Here is an 11372-nt window from a genome sequence, read left to right as displayed (position 1 = left end):
TAGGAGGAAGGAAAGCTACGCGATTTACATATACAAAGTTTTAAAGCAGGTTCATCCCGATACGGGTATTTCCAGCAAGGCCATGTCGATTATGAATTCTTTCGTGAACGATATATTCGAAAGGATAGCCGCCGAAGCGTCGCGCCTCGCCCATTACAATAAAAGATCGACCATCACGAGCAGAGAAATCCAAACCGCCGTTAGGTTATTGTTACCCGGTGAATTGGCTAAGCATGCCGTTAGCGAAGGTACCAAAGCTGTCACTAAATATACCAGTTCTAAGTAAACGAAATATATTATTTTGAAGGTGATCATAATAATATGAAGGGTGGAAAACGGCTCTTTTCAGAGCCCCAAAATGTTTAAAGAAGAAAAAAAGAAATAAACTATTGTTAAGAAGATAGGATATATACGAAGTCAAATAAATTAAAATATAGTAATCGTTCATAAAAATGTTAAAATATCCAGAAAAAAATATTTTATTTTATATATTCATTCCTTTACGGTAACATAATAACAGTATATGTGATACCCCTTTCTTATCGTGATATAAACTTCAAGTCAATCCAGCAGGTGTTCACACCTTATTACTAAGGATTCCTCAATATTCACAATATATTTGTGAGCATAATATTCTAAATTCAATTCACAAATATTATAACTAAAGCGTCATATAAACGGAAAAAATATCAATGTCTCTTTTTTCTAATAGAAGTTGGTGGTTCTGAGAAGAACCTTTTTTTTTCATATAAATACAAAAAACGACCTTAATATAGGACAGCCGTAGCATTTATGCACGTTCGCCTCTAATGCGTCTGGCTAATTGAATGTCCTTAGGCATGATAGTTACTCGTTTAGCATGGATCGCACACAAATTGGTGTCTTCAAAGAGACCAACCAAATAGGCCTCGCTAGCTTCTTGCAAAGCCATCACTGCCGAACTTTGGAAACGTAAATCGGTCTTGAAATCCTGAGCGATTTCGCGAACCAATCGTTGGAAAGGCAATTTCCTAATCAATAATTCGGTACTCTTCTGATAGCGTCGGATTTCTCTTAGAGCGACCGTACCGGGTCTGTAACGATGCGGTTTTTTAACACCACCGGTAGCGGGAGCGCTTTTCCTGGCTGCTTTAGTAGCCAATTGTTTTCTGGGAGCCTTACCTCCGGTTGATTTTCGAGCAGTTTGCTTGGTACGAGCCATCGTCTAAACGGGTCTGACTTCAAACGTGTAGGAAGAATTACAAGCGCAAGCACCAACGAACTTTTGGAAACTGATCGAAGGTGTCAAAGAAATCTCCCTTTTTAATAATGTGTGAAGATATTCTGATTGGTCCGGCTAGCATCTGTGGGCGGGACCCGATTCGAACTCAACAAAACCCATGGTAGGATTTGAAATTGAAATAGTTACCCGTAGTATTCGAGGTGTACGCTGCACAATTCGATTATAAATTTGCTTTCTTTTAATACTAAATTGAATAAATCATGACGGGCAGAGGTAAAGGTGGTAAAGGTTTGGGAAAAGGAGGCGCTAAGCGGCATCGTAAAGTGCTTCGTGATAATATCCAAGGTATTACGAAACCCGCCATCAGAAGATTGGCTAGGCGGGGTGGAGTTAAACGTATATCCGGTCTAATTTATGAAGAAACCAGAGGTGTATTAAAAGTATTTTTGGAAAACGTTATCAGAGACGCCGTCACTTATACCGAACACGCCAAAAGGAAAACCGTTACTGCCATGGATGTAGTATACGCCCTCAAACGCCAAGGACGAACCCTATACGGATTTGGCGGTTAAATAAAGTATTATATATGCTGACCAATTAAAACAGAACAACGTATCTATTCAACTAAAGAAAACAACGGTTCTTTTCAGAGCCACAAATTTACTAGCATAAAAAAAGAAATTTATTATTCGAAAATGGACTAAGATGACGTTAAATTTTATTAAATATCTGCTCCTTTCATCTAAGATTTACTTGTAAAGTAACAAATATACTGCATTATAATAGACGATCGTAATATAAAAAGATAGATAAAGTTTAAAATAAGATTTCATAATAAATGTTAGGTTAATGACAAGAATGTAAATGATGGTGAACAATCGAATACCGAATCTTCGTTGAAGCTTTAATATAGTTTTCCTTTAGAGAGAAAATACTCCGAGATAAACTTCGCGTCGATGAGCTTGGAGAATCCTTAAGATTTCAAAGAAGGTACGGTAGTTCTACGCACGTATGTATGGAGATCGCGTTCCATGTATTTATTGACTTTAGATAACTATTTATGAAAACAGATTTCAACTAAAGAAGCAAAATATACTATAATATATATGAGCATTGTATCGATACAGAAGGGTTTGACACGATATTCTTATAGACGTCTCGATATCGTTGCTCACCCGATACGTTCGATTGTAACCCAGAGTTCGGATGGTGTTAAGAAACCGTTAAATAAGAAGTATATTAGTATAGGATCGGTTAATTTTCATGTCATTGTTTTCTTACAGTTAATTCGACAACGGTACGTTTCGATATAGATTCGTTTTGGACAACGAACAATCTGTACCGCATCAATTAGGAATAATATGTCTCGTTTCTCCAATAATAGCATTAGATCTGTACGGAATTGCATTTATATCAAAAGACGATATATCGGGGGACGTAGATTTGAAAAGATATATTTTCATAGTTATAACCGAAAGTCTATAACTCGAATGTAAATTGGTAGTTTCGACGGAATCGAGAGCAACGCTTGATTTTGTGCTTCCTTCTAAGACGATAGTCAACGTAAAATTTATTGGTAAAGTTTGCTACTTCTACTACGTTTTATCTTTTAACGCCTCGAACATAAATCGTATGATTTCTAAAGGATTTATGTATTTAATATGAGAAATAAGTAAACGGTTCCAAGCTCGATGAACGTTTCGACGAAGCCGGAATATGGAACGTCGTTCGCGCTCGACCGTTCAGTCCTCCGTTCGGCTCATATCATATAGGGTACGCATTAAATGAGAGCGACCGCCAGACAGTTAAAATACGCGAACGAGAAGCATACGCACGTACGTAACTTTGTCAAACGAATCGTGATTAGAACGTTCTTATAAGAAAATTAAGAAATTATATCAGAATGTCGGACGTCGATATTAGCGGACAAGCGGTTTCTCCTTCGTCGAATCAAGGGAGTGGAGGAAATTCCGCCGCCGTTGTTAACGCATCGTCAACAGGCACACCGGCCGGGTCGAATTCATCTTCGGTGTCGGCTACGGGAGCCGCATCAGCTACAGCCGGTAGCGCAGGTTCGTCTGCAGGAGGGAAGAAAGAAAAATCCACTTCGAGCAAGGCGAAGAGTTCTAAATCGAAAGTTAGTCATCCTCCGATCGCTGATATGGTAACGAGTGCAATTAAAGGATTGAAAGAGAAAGGCGGAACTTCCTTCAGAGCTATTAAAAAATACATAGCGGCCAATTACAAAGTGGATGCTGACAAATTATCGCCCTTTATAAAGAAATATATAAAGACGTGGATCGCTTCGGGTGTTTTGGTACAAACGAAGGGCAAAGGAGCTTCCGGATCATTTAAATTAGCGGCTTCGGCACGTAAAGCAGGAGGTACGACAGCCGCAGGTACGAAGAAAAGAAAAACGGCCACTGCCAAAACCGGACAGAAAAATAAACGAAAACCAGTAGGAGGTGCCGCGACAGCTACGACAGCCGGTGGTAAAAAAGCGTCTGCCAAAAAAACCTCAGAGAAAACGGAAAAAAAGACGACCGCCGCCTCCGCCTCAACTAAGAAAACCACAGCTAAAAGTAAGAAAGGTGAATCTGCAACTTTGGCCGAGAAAAAAGCTTCTGCCAAAAAAGCCGTCGAAAAGAAAACAGGAAAGAAATCTACCGCCGCCACGACTACGTCCGCTTCCAATGCCGCCGCTAATAGTTCATCTTCGAAAGCAGCAAAAAGCAACACGGCCGCAAGATCCCCGAAATCGCCTTCCAAAGCGAAAAAATCTAATAAAGCCGGACCTACGAAAAAGCCCAAGGCGCCTAAACCGAAAAGTGCTAAGACGACGACCTCAACTGTTCGTGTTGCCGCTGGTGAAGGTGCGAAAACTAAAAAACCAGTATCACCAAAGAAAAAGAAATAAAACTATTTCTACTACGTATGACGATATATTAAACAGGCGACACATTTCATCGTCAGATCAAGAAGACACGGAGTTGAAAATTACAAATATCCCGACACTCCTGGACGTGCTACGACTTCCCTAAAAAATACGTTCGTCCAAGACCGTATTTTTTTAATAGAAAAAAAACGGTTCTTTTCAGAACCACAATATAACTTTATAAAAGAAAGAATATTTATATAATTTATTTATTATCTTATTATTACTTAAATGATTATTTTCTAGATAGAGCCGTAACTAATTAGGGAACCGATCGATCGATACTCTAAAACAGTAATAAAGGAATATTCAGTACAGATCAGATTATTTATAAATTTTCTAGTTAATATTTATTCTTTAATAAGAACGCGTATTCTAACTTCTTTTTTATACGATTTTGTTGGCCCTGAAAAGGACCGATATTAAAGGGCGTATGCAAAACTTTAAACGGTTTGCGTTATCTATTTGGTTTTGCTGTCTGTCTTTTTAGGCAATAATACTGCTTGAATGTTAGGCAAGACGCCGCCCTGGGCAATAGTAACGCCAGATAACAGTTTATTCAATTCCTCGTCGTTTCTGATGGCCAATTGTAAATGCCTAGGGATAATCCTTGTTTTCTTGTTGTCTCTAGCGGCGTTACCCGCCAACTCGAGAACTTCGGCCGCCAGATATTCCATTACGGCAGCTAAGTAAACGGGAGCACCGGCCCCTACGCGTTCGGCATAATTTCCTTTCCTTAGAAGTCGGTGAATACGACCGACAGGAAATTGTAATCCCGCACGATTGGAACGAGACTTCGCCTTTCCCTTCACTTTTCCGCCTTTACCACGTCCGGACATGTTAATCTCGATCGTTGTTAGATACTGCTCACCTTTAAATCAAAAACGGTACTGGAAATTTCTTACAGATCGGCCTGGAATTTTGTCCGCGAGCCAAACTCGTTATATCATACGCGACCAATCAGACTCTAACTCGGGCTATGGGCGGGGCTTAGAAGTGTTCCTTCGAATGTTATAAGTTCTAGAATTAAAGGCATTTTTTTAGTTAAGTACTCTTTGAGGTACGTGAGACGTCGGGATTTTTATTTCGAAATGCCACCGAAGACAAGCGGTAAGGCGGCCAAGAAAGCCGGAAAAGCCCAGAAAAATATCTCTAAGAGCGACAAGAAAAAGAAGCGCAGGAGGAAGGAAAGCTATGCGATTTACATATACAAAGTTTTAAAGCAGGTTCATCCCGATACGGGTATCTCCAGCAAGGCCATGTCGATCATGAATTCTTTCGTGAACGATATATTCGAAAGGATAGCCGCCGAAGCGTCGCGTCTCGCCCATTACAATAAGAGATCAACGATCACGAGCAGAGAAATCCAAACCGCCGTTAGGTTATTGTTACCCGGTGAGTTGGCTAAGCACGCCGTTAGCGAAGGTACCAAAGCAGTCACCAAATATACCAGTTCTAAGTAAATTAATTCACATACCTATGTGTGTTTCAATATACTACTTACCTGCAAAATCGGTTCTTTTCAGAACCACAATTGGATATACATTTTAAAAAATGAAATGTTAAACAGTAGCTGACATTTTATAAAAACAGAATTTTCAGATATATATATATATATTGTAGTTATTGTATTGAATTATATTATATCATTATAATCTGTTATATAGTAAGTATATAGAATAAGTTTTGTAAAAATGGTACGGCCCGAGATTGTTATTTAAAAATAAGGTAAAGTATTTCTGGAGTGACTTCGAAAATATGTGTATTCATTTTTATTACGTTTATGACTATATGATAATTAATTTATTTTTCCTAACTGTGGCTAATTGTGGATTGTGGCTAATTTCTACACGATAAGTATTAATCACGGGAACGTCTCGAAATGAACAAATAGGAACTGTAATTAATCAAGAATTTAGAATGGAACTATCGTCCTAATATAATGAGGATCGTCAAAGAGAAGATACTTTTTTTTTCGTTTACTAGGTTGACCTTGCTTGGGGACAGTGGAACTCAGTGGAAAATCGCTGATGGTGGGTGAGGAGGATAGGCCTGTGGTCAGAATCGATATCTTGGAGTACTTGCAGGTCAGAGGCTTGATTCGAATTTTGATAGATAAAAAAGTCAATTATTGTCGGTCGATTGGAGGAGTAGTGAGTTGGTTCGCTTGGAGCAATAAGCCCAAGTTCCAACTCATCTATTATCCCGGCCGATAGTAATTCTTCCAATAGCTGTGTGGTTGATGGCGTTGAAAATGGCCTGAAAATCTCCTTGGTCATCTGAATATGTTCCGAAGAGTATTTCGCCAATGGAGATCGGGTTCGTGTTCTAGTGGAATCCAGACCAGCCAGACGACTGTTATCTTGAGTTCCCCGTACATGAGTGGGGGGAGGAATTGGTCTTTTGGGTTTGGTTGTTTTTGGAGTAGGTCGGCACTTGCATCCCGAGTAATTTGCGGTGTATGGTTCTCAACAGTTGGTGCATTTCGGCGGGGAATTTCTGTCTTTGGGACTTGACGTAGGCCGGAGTGGCTTTACAGTTGGCCGATGAATGACCGTAGAATTGGCAGTTAAAACGTTGAACGCGCCTGCCGTTGCCGCGCTGGGCTTGGACTTTTACCACCTGATTCATTAGGCGGTCGACCGCGAAGATACGGCGTTCCTCTCGAGGAACCGACCAACATGGATTGGATTGAAACCGAGCTTCATGAGCGCGGTTCGGACTTCGAGTTACCATTACGTCGAGAGAGAAATATAATATATTAGCTGACCCCGCAGACACTCCGTACCCTGTACTCAATGGATAAATAAAGGATTCATTCTATCAAATTCTTCGTTCAAATCACTTTCGAATCATCCTTAGGAACATTCTGATATCGGAAAACCTTATCCGTAGTCGATAAACGATATCTAACGGATGAATTATAGAAAATGGCCAATAAGCGGCAAATATCCGATCGTAAGGGTGCACCATCGTTTCGGCGAATCATTCTTTTGGAATCTTACGTTCTACAAGCAAAACATTTATTCATAGGTATATACCGATAATAACGAACGGCCGACGTAACAACCTAAAATGTCCTGAAATACGTGAGAACAGTTTTACTCCGATCGCCGTATCGATATGTGACAGTATCCATCCTATGAAGGATCTTTACATTCTACTAGCATAATTTTATGGATCGGAATTTTCGACTTTTAAAGAACGTGATCGGCAGTCTAGAAACGGCCTGAGGACGTATTAACACGAGAGGTTAAATTATTGCTTTAGAAGTTCACGTTGTCTAAAGCTAAAGTTTATTCATCGGAACATTCCGATAATAACGAGAACGGGCAGACGTAAAAACGAAAAATTTGCGCAACGTCCGTATAAACGATCTGTTCTAAAACACCCATACATTTCCGATAGCTGGCGAGAGACCCGCGCTTAAATCGTGTGCGCTTCTACGTGGGGCGATACGAGAGACGGATACGACGGGTCGGGTCGACCGGCGCTGTGACACTTTTACCGAGTGGCTTTGATCAGCGAAGGTGGTATTACATATTATATGTTAATATATAAGATCCGAACCGTATTTTTTTATTTATCTAAATAAAAAGCGTATTTCGTCGTGTTATTATATATTCGTAACGCTCTCGCGATTTTGTATCGTCGTTTCGTTGTTCTTCCTGGTCGGTTTTTTTCGATATATCGGGAAGCGTACGACGACGACGACGGTATCACTGCGAGATCGCGAATTCGGCGGGAACATTCGGCTTCGTTAGAAGAAGATGATCCACGATTCATATGCGATTGGAATTATTATTTTTATGGACGTATCGGTTTTTCATCGGAACGTTCATAAAACAGCAACACATTTTGCGATAGCTCTCTGCTCTCCGAGCGAGAATAAAATAAAAAATCACGAAACGTTTCTCGTACGAGGTTTCCTTGTCGCTTTATATATTTCTATCTAGCGAAGGGTTCGGAGAGAATGTTTTTCGAGGTCTTATAAACGCCGAACGATATTTTGCGGCATCCAATTTTCGACGTAGTCGACGATCGTCGTCGATAATCGAGATAATTGGGTGCCTAGTCGATCGGTTGTGTATAAAAAAAACAAAAGATGTGTCTAAGATGATGATATCGTTTTGTTTTATTAGACAACTAATATTAAAATGTAAGAGCGTGGCGCCTCGGACCGGTTTTTCCGTCGTCTAGGCGCGCTATCATGCACCTCCTTTTTATTAGTCGTCGATATATATTATATATCGTCGTCTTACGCACACGTTTCTTTATAAGTCAAACTTATAAAATAAACTGTGTCTGTATTTGTTTTATCTGCTTCGTGTCGATAAAATAATAAGAACAGTTCCCTGGTTGATCCTGCCAGTAGTCATATGCTTGTCTCAAAGATTAAGCCATGCATGTCTCAGTACATACCGAATTAAGGTGAAACCGCGAAAGGCTCATTAAATCAGTTATGGTTCCTTAGATCGTACCCACAATTACTTGGATAACTGTGGTAATTCTAGAGCTAATACATGCAAACAGAGCTCCGACCAGAGATGGAAGGAGTGCTTTTATTAGATCAAAACCAATCGGTTTCGGGTTCGCGCTCGTCATCGTACAACTTGGTGACTCTGAATAACTTTAAGCTGATCGCACGGTCTCGCACCGGCGACACATCTTTCAAATGTCTGCCTTATCAACTGTCGATGGTAGGTTCTGCGCCTACCATGGTCGTAACGGGTAACGGGGAATCAGGGTTCGATTCCGGAGAGGGAGCCTGAGAAACGGCTACCACATCCAAGGAAGGCAGCAGGCGCGCAAATTACCCACTCCCGGCACGGGGAGGTAGTGACGAAAAATAACGATACGGGACTCATCCGAGGCCCCGTAATCGGAATGAGTACACTCTAAACCTTTAACGAGGATCAATTGGAGGGCCAGTCTGGTGCCAGCAGCCGCGGTAATTCCAGCTCCAATAGCGTATATTAAAGTTGTTGCGGTTAAAAAGCTCGTAGTCGAATTTGTGTCTCGCGCCGCCGGTTCATCGTTCGCGGTGTTAACTGGCGTGTTTTTCGCGAGACGTCCTGCCGGTGGGCTTAGTCGTGTCGCGTCGCCGTCGCGCGTGCGTTTCGGCGTGCGTGTTGTGCGCGTCGTGGTTACGACGGCCCAACTCAATCCTGCCGCGGTGCTCTTTACTGAGTGTCGAGGTGGGCCGGCACGTTTACTTTGAACAAATTAGAGTGCTCAAAGCAGGCTAAAATTTCGCCTGAATACTGTATGCATGGAATAATGGAATAGGACCTCGGTTCTATTTTTGTTGGTTTTCGGAACCCCGAGGTAATGATTAATAGGAACGGATGGGGGCATTCGTATTGCGACGTTAGAGGTGAAATTCTTGGATCGTCGCAAGACGAACAGAAGCGAAAGCATTTGCCAAAAACGCTTTCATTGATCAAGAACGAAAGTTAGAGGTTCGAAGGCGATCAGATACCGCCCTAGTTCTAACCTTAAACGATGCAGCTAGCGATCCGTCGACGTTCCCTAATATGACTCGACGGGCAGCTTCCGGGAAACCAAAGCTTTTGGGTTCCGGGGGAAGTATGGTTGCAAAGCTGAAACTTAAAGGAATTGACGGAAGGGCACCACCAGGAGTGGAGCCTGCGGCTTAATTTGACTCAACACGGGAAACCTCACCAGGCCCGGACACCGGAAGGATTGACAGATTGAGAGCTCTTTCTTGATTCGGGTGGTGGTGGTGCATGGCCGTTCTTAGTTGGTGGAGCGATTTGTCTGGTTAATTCCGATAACGAACGAGACTCTAGCCTGCTAACTAGGCGCTTTTTGACATCCTAAAGGCCCGCCGGCCGCGTTGCTTTCGGGTTTCGCGGTTCGTGCGCGGTTTTACTGTCGCGTACAAACTATTCTTCTTAGAGGGACAGGCGGCTTCTAGCCGCACGAGATTGAGCAATAACAGGTCTGTGATGCCCTTAGATGTTCTGGGCCGCACGCGCGCTACACTGAAGGAATCAGCGTGTCTTCCCTGGCCGAGCGGCCCGGGTAACCCGCTGAACCTCCTTCGTGCTAGGGATTGGGGCTTGCAATTGTTCCCCATGAACGAGGAATTCCCAGTAAGCGCGAGTCATAAGCTCGCGTTGATTACGTCCCTGCCCTTTGTACACACCGCCCGTCGCTACTACCGATTGAATGATTTAGTGAGGTCTTCGGATCGACACGCGATGGCGTTTCGGCGTCGTCGATGTGTAGGAAAAGATGACCAAACTTGATCATTTAGAGGAAGTAAAAGTTCGTAACAAGGTTTCCGTAGGTGAACCTGCGGAAGGATCATTACAGTGTGTTGTTATGCCTATATATATATAATAGGTAAACGTACAAGTCTGTAAAAATCATTGTCGAACGTTAAAGAGCCATCTACGAAGTTCGGAAGTTCCGATCGAATTTCGACGTCGTCAACGTAGCTGTTTTCGGGTACCTATAATATATGGTTTTAAAAGATGTACGCCCGAAAGCGGAGATATATACGATGAAGATGTTGTTATATAGGACGACGAGTAATAATCGTCGGCCTACGACGGATTTCGTTATAAATGGACAAATCGAGCGCAAAATAAAACGATTTTGCCAATTATATTTCTAATCGACGTTTCGATCCTCATATCGACGAACATATACGATGATCGGTAATGTGATTAGTTTACGAAAATCTTATCACCCTTCGTTTGTTTCATTCCAAAAGGGTGAGATTTAGTTTACGAAAATATTGCCAAACTATGATCAGCGTATGCTCTTTTGTTGTCGTACGAGGTGAGACGACGAAAATTTACAACGAACGTCACCATTTCGAGTAGTCTGTCTCCGCTCCTCTCGTTGTGTGTAGTGGAGAAGACGAAAATAAACCGTAAGAGCGTTTTAAAGTCGACGGCGGCTGCGAAAGGGGCGCAAGCGCTGTCTATGACGTGAGCGCGCGTCGTCGTCGTCGTCGTCGTCTTATAATAGAAACGTTTCGATATGCGTTTAAAACCTAACTTAAAAAAGATTACCCTAAACGGTGGATCACTTGGCTCGTGGGTCGATGAAGAACGCAGCTAATTGCGCGTCAACTTGTGAACTGCAGGACACATGAACATCGACATTTCGAACGCACATTGCGGTCCTGGGATCTCATACCCGGACCACTCCTGGCTGAGGGTCGTATCTCATTTCAAG

At 42.0% G+C, this 11372-nt stretch overlaps 2 non-coding genes across 2 annotated transcripts; both read left to right on the top strand.

Annotated features, from left to right (window-relative positions):
- The first annotated feature begins 8509 nt into the window (after nt 1-8509).
- Nucleotides 8510-10496, top strand: LOC143206193 (small subunit ribosomal RNA). The gene has a single exon (XR_013008189.1). It is a non-coding gene; the product is annotated as a small subunit ribosomal RNA (ribosomal RNA).
- Nucleotides 10497-11203: 707 nt separating this feature from the next.
- Nucleotides 11204-11358, top strand: LOC143206191 (5.8S ribosomal RNA). Its single transcript, XR_013008188.1, has one exon. It is a non-coding gene; the product is annotated as a 5.8S ribosomal RNA (ribosomal RNA).
- Nucleotides 11359-11372: the final 14 nt, after the last annotated feature.

The sequence above is a fragment of the Rhynchophorus ferrugineus genome, unplaced genomic scaffold, assembly GCF_030347505.1.
Source record: "Rhynchophorus ferrugineus isolate W39M unplaced genomic scaffold, kcgeb_rfMv2 rfM583, whole genome shotgun sequence".
Lineage (NCBI taxonomy): Eukaryota > Metazoa > Arthropoda > Insecta > Coleoptera > Curculionidae > Rhynchophorus > Rhynchophorus ferrugineus.
The sequence above is the reverse complement of the archived record's forward strand: the minus strand, read 5'-3'. Positions and strand labels throughout refer to the sequence as shown.